Genomic DNA, 11,723 nt, shown 5'->3' on the forward strand with positions numbered 1-11,723 from the left:
CAATCAAATAATAAAACAAAAACACTGTCCTCGTTGTGTCGTGTCAAAATAAAGATGGCCTATACCAATAAAAACTATTGCCAATCCTTACAGCGAAATACAAATAGTATGGGGTAATGTTCATGAAAAAGAAAGAAGTGTTCACAAAATGATAGGTCAGGATGTTCAGGCCATTGGCCTCTTTTTCCCACATTTTCAGCAAGGGATAAGGCGGTTCACTTGAGCAAAGCACACACTCTGGCTTCTCCGGCTCGAGGATACAGTTCCATTACCAGCATCAGGGCCTTCCGTGCCCAAGTCTCTTTACTCATCAAAGTCTCTTGATTCAGAGAGCCTGATGTACCCAAACAAAACACACAAAGTTCCTTTCCTCTTATAAGCACTCAATTCATGCGATTCAGCCTGGACCCCCCCCTCAGCCGGCCTCAGATCACTTTTATCACAATTGTTACTGTGGATCCCCCTCTTCCAGGCTCAGATCCCCCAATGTTCAGAGAATATTCTTTCTCGGATGACTCCCGATTCACCCCGGATTCCCCTCAGCCAGGCTAAAATCCTTCCATTTACACAATTAGTTTCCCTCAGCCGTGCTCGTACTAATTTCAGTTTGCATTAAACTATCAAAGACCTTTGAATGTGAATAGGGTTTAGCTTGACCTGTTGGAGGACCACTTCAATCTCAAAATATCCTTCCACAGTTGCCAACCCGTTGGATACATTACAGAGACCTCCAAATGAACACCCACATGGCGCCGGACCATATATTTCTTCGCCTCCAAAGTTCAGTCACTCCTCTGGGTTTCAGTTATATCCGTGTTGCTCATTACATACTTTTCACACACTGTTTGCTTTAGATTTCTTCATACAATGTTGCTGCTTGCAACCTTGGTACAAACACAGGCTGGTCTAGTATCAGTCTCTCCGACTCACCGGCTGTGCTATCTTTACTGGCGCTGCTTTGTTGTAGGAGTTAATGACAATACCATGGCGGCAACCGTTCCTCCCTGCCTTGGTTATGGACACGGGAGAGGCCTGGGTACCTCAGACACACAATGCAGGTTTCTTCAGTTTAAGTCCCCGGTATCTATCTGATGAGGAATCTGCGGGAGAAGAACCCATGGAAAGAACATTATGATAAGTAATTTCTCCATCTTGCAAGTCTGATATTCATCCACCTACTCTGAGACAAATGCACAGAGATTTGGTGTAGGTGCATCAACCTGAACTGTTCTTTTAAAATACTGTGAATAAGTGAATAAAGCCTAAGTTGATCTGTGCCCTTCTTTTGCACTAGAACGTATCAGGAATAAATCCTCTTCCTTGGCTGCAATCTAGGCATCTTCTATGGAGTTCTACGACAGAAGCATACAAGCTTGTCCAAATGCTGTGGATTTAGTCCCCTTTCCGGGTGCATATTTGGTCAAGAACAGCGGATACACAGAAAATAACCATTCTCAACAATATTAAGCACCCAATTGGCTGGGCCTGGTCTAACGTCCTGGAAAGTGGTTGTCTTTGCTCCCCACTGAGTGCTCAGAAATTGAAGAGGCTGTATGAAGTCATTTTTTTGGGGGTGGCTGTTTCGCCTTAAACGCGTCTCACCTTTAGCAGTCTGATAGATTTGTTGATGGTGAGACAAAGGAGAAAGATGATGATGCTGCTGTTTCCGATATATGATATGGCATTTGTAACGCACCTACACACAAGTGTTTCAAGGTGTGACGAGCCAAATAAGGGGGAACAGAGATAGGACAGAGACAATGATATTACTAGGCCAAGTGACATTGAGATCGTGCAAGTGCAGGGGAGGGGGAAAGTGCCAGGGGAAAGGGGAGAGGGCATGGCTGTACATGGGATCAAAACAATAACATGAAGTGCAGACCGCGTTTGGCAGGTACAAGGGTAAGTGCAGACAGCAAGTGTCCAAAAGTGCAGGTAGGGGGACAGTAGGGTTACAGTTACAGACCCAAAGGCAAGGGTTGCCGGGAGGCAGTGCGAGTGTGCAACTGGGTGAGTCCGGAATCGGAGGGTAGTCAGGTGACCAGTGCAGTATCAGACAGGAAGTCTTGAGGTGCTTCGGGAACCGGAGATGGTTCTCCTCAAGTTTCAGAGAGGCAGGGAGGCTGTTCCACAGGGGGGCCCCAGCCAAAGAAAAAGATCTACCACCGACTTGTTGCTTGGAGAAGCGACTGACCCTGAGGGAGTTGGAGGAGCAAAGAGCTTGAATAGGAAGGTATTTACGAAGAGAGAGTTGGAGATATTGAGGACCCAGGCCCCAGAAGGTCTTGTGGACAATGCAGAGGGCCTTGAACGTAATCCTTGCAGCCACTGGGAGCCAATGCAGAGATTTCAGTGCTGAAGAGATACAATCCCTGGGCTTGAGGCCAAGGACAAGTCTCGCAGTCCTGTTCTGGATGAGTTGCAGAGGGCGGAGTGTAGAAGCAGACAGATTTAAAAAGAGGTCTGTTGCAGTAGTCCAGCCTAGAGACAAACAGAGCTCTAGAGACAGTGAGCTTCTGGGAGAAGAAGAGGAAAGGAAGAATACCTCTGAGGAGGTGCATTTGGTAGTTTGACTTCTTAAAGACGTCAGAGATGTGAGAAAAGAGAAAGAGAGTGTGCAATCGAAGGTGACCCCGAGGTTCTTAGCCTCACACGTGGGAGCAGGAAGAGGACCAAGGGGGGGCCGGCCAGAGAGCGACAGGAAAGGATGGTGCAGGTGTGCCGATGCAAAGAATCTCAGTCTTAATGGCATTAAGGCAGAGATCGTTGGTGGCACACCACATACAGCCCTGGAATCTGATATAGGAATTACCTCTTGCCAGAAGTGCAGTATCAAGGTTTCAATTAATTACTCTTGTGGCACAGCCCTACTGACCTCATGTTTTCATACTGGCTTCTTCTGTGCCACTTCATCCTCTTCCTGTCAACCAGCAGTACATGAGAAAGGCAGGCTTTGCATTTACTTTGAGCATCTGGTTGAAGGGTGGTGCGGTGCAGCCAGAGCAAACTCCTTGTGCGCAGGCCACTACAGTAGAAGTGTAAACTTTGACAACATCTTTAGACATACTGATTACATATCATGCATCCCTTTCTTGAAAGGTATTTTGTCTGCTGTGCAGTAGTTGGCCAGATTTTTTTACAGATTCCTGGAACTATCCATCATACCTGCCAAAAAGAGAAGCACCATGTTTAGACCGCAGATTTGGTATAGACTACATCCCCACTGGGCATTCTGCTTTATTTTTCAACATGAGGTACTGACGTAGGGACCTACCCTCATGTTGAGAGACCTTTCTTGAGTGAGTAAACATTTTTCATCTGTATTTGGTGCATAGAAGCAACTGTGAGGCCATTGCCATTGTCAATGCTGCTGTGGCACGTCCTGATCTAGGGGTAGAAGGGTAAAAGTGAGGGTAGAGCTGAGATTTGAGTGCCTTTTCTTTTCCTGTTCTAGTGTGGAACGCCTAACAGCCATTCAACAGGAACAGCTTCTACAGGACCATTGCATTGCATCCAGCAAATTAATCAAGACCAAGTCTACCTTCAACTCCCCAACGATTAACCTGTAGCCCTCTTTATCCTCTCCCTCCACACCCTTCCTACTGTACCCTTAATATACTCGCCTTCGAATTGTATCATATTGTCCCTTTTTTGTATAGCACTATCTTACTACACAGCCAAGTTTGCGATATATAAAACCCAGCACATACATAATGGCAGCAATCCATACTTGCACCTGGAGCTCGCTCCATGACCACCCACCAGAGTCCCATTTTAGCTACTTTCCACCTGGGCCTGAAGAGCATAATTGTTATAGCAGGCGCTCAGGGGATTGGGTGTGGAAATGAATGTAACCTCAGTCTATAGGCACCCACAGCAAAGGGCATGTACGATAAGGGTGATATCCACAGGACCTGTTAGGCCTCAAGTCCTAAGCCTCTGCCCTAGGGACCAAATGGTGCCCCTTTGCTTAATGGAGGCAAAAACATACTTCCCGCCTGATCAGCTACCATCAACTATGAGTTTTCATGTACCATCAGACTGTTCATTTTGACTAATTTGTCTTTACTGCATTGGAGCCCACTACTAACCTGTAGCATTGCCTCATTGATCTCTTGCAGCCCTGCACTTGCCATTCTAATGGATTGTGTCGTCCTACGGATTTCTAATCTTAGATATATTCTTCTGCAGCACTCAGAAAACTTTTTCCCCCCCCAGCAGAAGTGCCATGCAGCCTGGCATCATCGGGACCAGATTTGACATTGACATCAGTACAAATAGAGTGCTCGGCGCCCCGTGACCTCAGTTCCTTTTTTCTGCATGCCCAGCACGCTACTCTGGAACATGCCTCAGAGACATTCTATGACACACATGTAAACATACTTCGAATTTCTTCATAAAACTTGACTATGTCGACTCATAAACCTTCCGGTTTGAAAAGTGTTGCGATTGTGATGCTAAAATGTCCTTGACCGACCCTGGCAGAATTTGTATGTGGTGTCTTGGTACTGACAACATTGTGTCGGAATGTGGCTCATGTCAAACCATGATGCCAAAACCCTTCAAAGAGAGGGCCTCGAAATTATCTTTTGGTCGTTAGACATCAAAGTCGCTGAGTTTGACTTTATTGAAGTGAAGACCAGACGATGCCAAGATCCCCAAAGCTGAGAAATCGCCAGAGAGGGAAAAAAACGGTCAAAAAAACACTGCAAGCGTTGCCACTGAAGGAGCGACTCCTATTATTCATCCTCTTCTTAGTTCAAAAAGAACAAGAAAAGGAGGAGGCACTCATCCTTGGATTCTTCACCAGAACAGAAAAATGGGAAGAGTTTCATCATCAAGAGGGTGCAGGTCTTTGAGAAAGCAGGCACGTCCTCTCCATCCTCGGGGAAGAAGATCATCAAATCCACTGTGCCACCAAAACAGCTAGAAGGGACTTGGATCACCAACCTCCTCATGCACTTAAAATCCCATGAACGATGAAGGCCTCGAAACGCATTCGAGAGCTATCAATGCCACCAACGTCTTTTTTGGCCGCTGTGTTCTTTGAAGTCCCGGCAGCGCCATCTGCACCAATATCGAAGGATCGGTCAACAATAGAAGACCCATCAACGTCACTGTTTGCACCTAAGTCGACAAGGGATTTTATATCTTCCTTTCAAGGAATCTTCGATGAGGATGATGATCTGGTTCCCTCTGGGTTCGAGCCCATTGGTCCCTTTTGAGAACCTAAGGAGTTTCCACCTGAGGAGAGCAAATTTGCTGATCTAGCCTCCATGCTACTTGATACAAATGGCCTAGATACCTCCTCTGAGACAGATTTTCCACATGGAGTTCGTCAAGCCAAACCAGGAATATGATGGCCAAAGTGGATGATGCCTTGGGCTGGGGCCCACCAGCAAAGGAGATAGAAGAATGTGACCTCACAGACATCTTGGACAAAGGCACATATCCTACCATTCCTCAATGCCATAACAAAACCTCTTTTAGAGCTGTGGAAGACCCCCTGCTCAGGTCCAGTAGTCCATAAGGATTTTACCAGAAAGTACAGACCAGCTCCCTCAGACCCTCGGCAGCTACTATTGATAATAAGGTACAAACAAACAAATTTACAAATAAATGATTACAATTACAGTAAGGGCTTGATACAGCTGGCTTTGTTGGAAGGTCAATGGCAGCAAGTTCCGTCATGAGAAGGTTTGCTTGGCTAAGAGAATCTGGCTTTGCGGAAGACGTACAGGCAAAGCTACTTGACATGCCTTTTGATGGGTCACACCTATTTCAACCAAAGGCAGATGCCAACCATGTGAACCTGCAGGCTTCCAAGGCTGCAGCAACATCCCGAGGGGCGGTGGTAAGACAACTGGCTCAAACTTCCTCTCTGTGAAAAGGCAAGCCTTTTCGTTATTACAGCGACAGCCAAAAGAGGAAGCAAATGATCACCAACCAGGGTCACAGATGTTTCTATCGACCCGTCAGAGGTAGAGTATGTAAAGCACAAACCACTTGCGTGTCTATCCCCTCCAGTGCGTCCCCTGCCACAAAACCTCTGAGGACTTGTGCCATACCACACCGGTAGGGGGCGTCTGTCACCCCATTTTCAAGAATGGTGCATTACTACTTCAGAGGCATGAGCATTTCAAGTGGTCTCCCAAGGTTACGGTCTACCCTTTTGAAAGCACCCACCCGATTGCCCCCTTATGTACAGACCACCTCTTGTTCCAGACACACTGCTCCTGAAAGAGTTTTCCTCTTCTATTGAGAACGGTGGCATTGAGTTGGTACCAGTACAAGAAAGGAACAGGGGGTGGTACTCCCATTATGTTTTGGTCCCAAAAAAGTACAGAGGTCTGCGACACATCTTGGATCTGAGGAGCTTGAACAAGTTCCTCAGGATGGACAAGTTCAACACTCTTGCAGATCCTCCAGGCCCTAGAAATTCAAGATTGGTTGGTGTCACTCGACCTACAGGATGCTTACTTCTATGTGGCGATCTATCCAAAGCACAGGAAGTACCTGAGGTTTGTCACAGGCAACACTCACTTCCAGTTTCGAGTTCTACTTTTTCAGGCTTACCTCCACCCAGAGGGTTCTCACCAAGCTTTTGGCGGTAGTGGCAGCCAGTCTCAGGAAAGGGGCGATCCTTGTGTTTCCCTACAAGGACGATTGGTTAATCAGGGCATGGTCTCCGGATCAAGCCCTGGATCATCTCAATTTCACCTGCCACCTCCTTTACAAGCTGGCCCTCTCCCTCAACGTAAAGAAGTCTCAGTTGACACCCTCTCAAACGCTCCAATTCATCAGTGCGGTCTTGGATTCTCATCCTGAGGACAGGGCTTTACACATCCAGCAGATTTCACCAGATTACAGAACGCCCAGTAGCTGCCGGCCGAGACTTCATATGGTTGCTCGGCCTCATGGCATCCTGCATCTTTCTGGTGCCAGAGGCCCAAATGAGATCTCTCCAATGGGCCCACATCTCTCAATGGTCGCAGTTCTCTGGCAGTACAATAGATTTTATTCAAGTCCAGAGCAAAGTCGCCCATGATCTCCTGTGATGGACTCGCGGGGAGAAAGTAATGCCGGGAGAACCGTTTTGGCACATCTCTGAAAGGCTGGGGCGCTTACCTGGACGATCTGACGGTCAGTGGGTTGTGGTCCCTGGCACAGACAAAACTTCATATAAACCTGTTGGTGCTGAGGGTAATCAGACTGGCCCGAATGGCCGTTTTACCCTCCATACAGGGTAAGACTGTCCTGATCATGATGAACAACACAGTGGCCATGCACTACATCAACAAGAGAGGTGGTGTAGGGTCGCTCCACCTGTGCAGAGAGTAGATGCAGCTCTGGTTCTGGGTGTTACAGAACAAGATTTTCTTGTTGGCAATTAATCTCGCCGGGAAGGAGAATACGATAGTGGATGCTACGAGCAGGCAGGACTCTGTCTCCCACAAGTCATAGTCCTCCTAGAGATCTTCACCCTCTGGGTGAAACACCCAAGTAGGTCTGTTTTCATCCATTATGAACATGAAGTGAAAACGTTTCTGCTCCAGGTAATTTCCCCAGAAAAGAGCACTATGGGAAGCATTTGGGGTGGACTGGAACTTACAGCTCCACCAATTCCCGTCATCCCTCAAGTGCTCATGATATTGAAGAGGTACAGAGAAAACATGATCTCAGGAGAGGGCGCTGGTTCATCAGCTGAGTGTGCACACACTCAACCTGCACACCTAGCTTCTGAAAGGCTAATTTACAGGGATTGAGACTAAGGGTCTCTTGTGCTGCTGTTAGAAATAGTTTTGCAGCAGCTGGTGTAGAGCACAGGATGTGGATCCCTTTTTATGCAACACCTCAAGGGTGTTGTCTTTTCTACTTCATCTGGCAAGACAAGGCCTCCAGGTCCTCACTATCAAGCTCTACAAAGCGGCACTATTCATTTTTAAGCACACACCAGAACAAGGATCGTACTTCACAATCCCCTTGGTGTTTCCATTTTTGAAAGGCATGACTAACACCTTACCTCCGACCCCCTTTGTGGTGCCGGCATGGGACTTGAAGTTGGTGCTGACATTTCTTATGGCTTCTGCATTCATGTCTGTCCTCTAAGACTCCTGTCATAGAAAAGAGCCCCTTTGGTCGCTATTTCCTCAGCTCGAAGAGTGAGCGAATTGCAGGCCTTGTCTTGTAAGCCACCTTTAATAGTCTTTACTAAGGGCAAAGTGATGCTTAGAGTGTGCCCTTCATTAGTTCCGAAGTTAGTGTTGGTGTTTCGCTTATCGCAGAAAATGTGCTTGCCAGCTTTTTATCCACCTGTTCATCCATCTAAGGCGGAAGAAAGGCTGCCTAAACTCGACCCCAAAAGGGCTCTGAGTTTTTACATATCAAGGACAAACCAATTCAGACTGAAATATCAACTGTTTGTTGTTGGTTATATAACCGAAGACAGGCAAGGGAATAAGAAAGCAAACAATTTCTAGATGGATAGAGCTTTGTACTTGTGAATGGTATGCTAGAGCGGGTAAACAAATTGCTGAAGGCTAAAGGACTCACTCCACTAGTTGTGTGGCAACTACTTCAGTCAGCTCTTCAGAGGGGAGTACCTGGAAAGGATATCTCTCAAGCCGCGACATGGTCTTCGATACCCACATTCGCTAAACTCTATTGACTGGACACAGTAGTTAAAGTTACTCACTATAGTGATTGGAGTACTCATAGGCATAAGTCCCCTTTTTCCTCCATCCTTGTGGGCGTCCCCCATAACGTGGACGGTACCAGAATCTTTGGCAGTGAAAAAGTGAGCCTTAGAATTGTGCGTGGGGGTGACCCCGGGCGTGGGAAACACCCCTGAGGCCCCACCCTCCAGTGCCTCACCTCAGTCCCCTTTTGACATATCGCACACTTGTATACCCTCGGAACTGCCTGGCCGAACTCTGCATCCCGTCTGGAATTAGTGTCCAGGGAATAATGCTTACAAAAAGCGGACGGAGGGGCCCACATAGCAGCCCTACTAATGTCTTCGCAAAAAGCATGCCTCTGAAAGGCAACTGCCGTAACTTTGAACCTGGCCGCGTGAGCATGAATCCCTGGGGGCACCGTCTTACCCACGGCCACATAAGCTTCTGAAATGGACTGGACCATCAAACATGCGATGGAGGCCTAGGAGCCTGGGCCACAACCCTAAACGTGAGGAACAACACCTCTGACATCTGGAAATATCTTGTCCCATGGAGGTGTAACTTGAGCACTTTCCTGAAATGTAGGGAATGCAGGGCCCTCTCTGCTTCTGACTGAGGATTTGGAAAGAAAACGGCAAGCAGATTTTCTGATTCAAGTGGAACGTTGAGACCACCTTGGGCAAAAACATTGGATGAGTACTCAAGATGACCTTGTCATTGTGGAAGGTGTTGAAGGGTTCAAATGATGAAAGCGCCTGCAACTCGCTGACCCTGCACGCAGAGGTGAGAGCCACCAGCAGAACCACCTTTAGCGTAACCCACCTTATGTCGACCAAAGCCATTGGCTTGAAAGTTTTGTGCTGTAAGGCAGCAAGAATCACATTAAGGTCCCAGGCGGGATGGGGCCTATACACCAGAGGAAACCGTCTGACAACCCCTTGAGGAGGGCATCAGGAAGTATGATCTGGCGAGTTCTTTTATCCCCCTTGGCCACCAAGTAAGTGCAGCAAGTATCAACCTGGACCCCCGACCGAGCCAGGTGTTCAGAAAAAGACAGCACGCAGTCCAAGGAGCAAGTGAAGGGATCAAACCCCTCGCTGCATGCCCAGTGGCAAAACCGGGTCCACCTACTCTTGTACTGTGAGCGAGTGGACAGTCTTCTGGCCTCCTGTATGACATCCAAATTGCTCTCAGAGAACAGAGAGTGGTGAAGTTTCAGCTGGTCAGGAGCCAGGCTGAGAGCGCCAGCCTGGCTGGGTCCGGGTGTTCCAGCGCCCCGCCCTGCTGCGTGAGGAAGCCCCTGCTGGGGGCTAGGAAGATGGATCGGCCTCTGGGCCCGGGGTTGGAGGATGTCAGAGAACCATGCCCTCGACTGACAGTGGGGGGCAATCGGGATGAGGCTGCATCCCACCGATGCCTGAAATTTGCAGAGGGTGTGCTGGAGCAACAGAGGAGAAGGAAATGCATGGCACTTGCGGCCATGCCAACAGAGCTGGAACATGTCACTCGGAGATCCCTGGCTCTGACCCATCCACGAAGCAAAGAGGGAGCACTTTGAGTTTTGAGGCGATGCAAATACATCCAGATCTAGAAACCCCCACCTCTGGAAAAGGATAAACAATAAGTGTGTAACTCCCACTCGTATGTGTTGAACCCCAGGCGGCTTAGCTGGTCCACCTCTGCATTGTTGTATCCCGGGAGATGAACCGCAGGGATCCAGATCCCTTCTGACATAGCCCACTCCCAGATGGACACCGCTTCCATGCATAGAAGAAGAGAATGAGTACCCCCTGCTTGTTTAAGTAGAACATGGTCATCAAAAATAGTCGGTCCTGATCAGCGCCACCTTGCCCCCGATGACTAGCAAAAAGGCCATGAGCGCAGATCTGCCAGAAGAATGATATGCAGGAGGGCCACCGATGTGGACCATGCACCGTGAATCGAGTAGCCATCCAGGGTCGCCCCCAGCCCATGAGGGAGGAATCCATTGTCACCACCAGAGTAGGGTCTGACTGAGAAAAGGGGGGCCCCACTGCCACATTGCAGTCCAGGAGCCACCAGTGAAGATCCGGAAGAAGAGTAGGTGGGATGGGCAGTCTGTCAAATTGCGCCTCCATTTCCTGTTCTCAATTGGACACCAGATGAAGCTGGAGGCATCGCATCTTGAGTTGGGCGTACTGCACCAAGAGCACGCAAGAAGACCTAAGCCTCAGCAGGTGCTGGAACCACCTTGCTGAGGTGATCAAGTTGGCCAGGAAGTGACAAATCGCCCTCAGTCAGACCTGCCCTGTCGGGAGGACTTTTGCCCTGGCTTTGGCAGGATGGCCAAGGAAAGGACATAGCAGTCTGGGTGGAAGTCTTCTTTTTGTAAATTCGTCATCAGGGGACGAGCGAAACAGATCCGTCCTGTCGTATAGAAGCTTGAGGATCCTCTCCTGCACATTCGAGGACACTTTGGTAGATTGCATCCACGCTATCCGCCTCATCTCAACTCCCGGGCTGAGGCCTCGGCTGGCCGCATCGATGTGGGAGACCGAGGACTCCATGAGATCCTGTGCAATCGTGCAGGACTCCCCTAGACCTGCTTTGAAGGACGCCTGACTCCCTAGGGGAAGGTCCGTCAGGAACTCCCCAATCTCACGCCAGAGCTTCTGGTTTGCCGCGGCGAGGATAGCATCGCCGTTGGCCTGGCACAGGTGCATCCCAACATTTGAGGTAGCACCCCCTGCCGAAAGACTGGAGGGGCTTATCTTCTTTGGACAAACAGTTGGAGGCAGCCCCGGCTGCAGAAGACAAAGAAGAAGACTTTGAATACAAAGATGCTGCTGCACCAACCGAAGAATGTGGTTGAGTGTGGGACTCCAGGAGTACTGGTTTCCCATCCAACAGCCGAAAGCCGCCATCCATCTTCTTGTTCATCTGAACGTTGGCCCGAGGCTTTCCCAGACCTTATTGGCTAACGAAAGGATGTCTTTTTGTAGAGGATTGCCCGAGCGGCCAATGCTGTGCAGGTCCAAGACCTCCACCAGCACTCCTGGCTCTTGG

This window comes from Ambystoma mexicanum, chromosome 10, assembly GCF_040938575.1.
Source record: "Ambystoma mexicanum isolate Mex_15411 chromosome 10, UKY_AmexF1_1, whole genome shotgun sequence".
Lineage (NCBI taxonomy): Eukaryota > Metazoa > Chordata > Amphibia > Caudata > Ambystomatidae > Ambystoma > Ambystoma mexicanum.